This window comes from Tasmannia lanceolata, unplaced genomic scaffold (assembly GCF_043159265.1).
Source record: "Tasmannia lanceolata isolate RefF3 unplaced genomic scaffold, GAP_Taslan_0.1 ptg000018l, whole genome shotgun sequence".
In the NCBI taxonomy this organism is placed as follows: Eukaryota; Viridiplantae; Streptophyta; class Magnoliopsida; order Canellales; family Winteraceae; genus Tasmannia; species Tasmannia lanceolata.
Window position 1 is genome coordinate 24,447,122 of NW_027518695.1, and position 1,439 is coordinate 24,448,560.

The following is a 1,439-nucleotide window of genomic DNA, read 5'->3' on the forward strand; positions in this document are numbered from 1 at the left end:
TGGGCTGAGAAGCCTCGGCTGGGTGCTGCTGGAGTGCGGTGGCCGGATTCCTGAACTGCGCAATCACAGCAGTCATTTCTTGGAAAAGGGCCCGCATCTCCCTCGGGGTCGGGGTAGGGTCTGAGCGGTCCGAGCGAGTCGGACTTCTCTCCCCTACCGCCCCGACCTCTATCTGCGAGGCCAGTCGCTCGCTTCTTCCTTCGCGGGGGGCTGTAGCCCGGGTCATCCGGGAGGTTGGCACATGCTTTCCATTTTTCCCTACCATTGCTTGAGTGAGGTTCCGAACAGCTTTTTGTTGCGGGGTCCCACGGATGGCGCCAAATCTGTTAGGTCTAAAATTGGTAACAGGTTATGGTAGGGCCGGAAGAGCTGATCTGACAAGCCACAGGTGAAGGGCTAGCGGAGTCCTGCGCTGCACAAGGGCACAGACAAGAAGACAAAGGGTCAGAAGACCAACCCGGAGTGTTGCTCCGGACGGGCGCTTCGACACTCAAGTCAGTATGAGCAGGAGTGCAGAGCAATGTCAGAGCAGAAAGCTTAGGGTTTTTTATTTCAGATCCCTCACCTTAGCACAAGTGAAGGCTATTTATAGTGATTCTGAGCCACCTGTCCAGGACAGGTGGTAGTTCTGAGCCACCTGTCCAGGACAGGTGGTGGCCTCTGTATGGACCAGGTCTCATACCTAGGAGGGGCAGGTGGAAGTCCCTGATTGGCCCAGGTGTCACACCTAGCAGGGACAGGTGTTGGCTTTGCAGCGGTCCCTGTGAGGGCCACGTGTCAACAGCCGATTGATTGCTGAGTTCGGACCTCATCAGTGCTGAGTTCGGACCCATCAGTGCTGAGTTCGGACCCCATCAGGATCCATCGACCTACACTCCTAATTTATGCCATCCAAGTATTTGGGCACACGTATAATGTTTTGCAACCAATACTTTCCCTTGGAAATCTTATAAATACTCTTATATAAAGAATGGTAAAAGGTAATATTTTAGTAGAAATTACATGGTGGCCAAACGTGAAGTCGCGTGAAGGTGGTATGTCAAACATATCATCCTTGATATTTGATCCAACAGCAGCCTCTTAAAAAGTGCGCTGCTGTTGGATCAAATATCAAGGGTGGTACCGCTTTCACGGCACTTGATGGTCGAGCACAGTATAAAAACTCATATTTTAGAGGAGGGGCGTCTGATCTCTTTATTATTTCTGCTTTGGATGAGATCTCTAGATGAAGGTTATTGGATCTAGGTGGAATTTCTTTTTTTCTTTTATAAATCTCCAAATTCATAAAACTCATCAATTTCAGAGGTTTGATTTTGGAAGTGACCTCTTGCTAAGATTGTCACTAAACCCAATTTAGGTGTGGTTCTCAGTCATTGATTGGCTTGGCTAATACATTTCTATATTGGAATTGAATTCTTTATTTCAATTGAAGTCTTTAT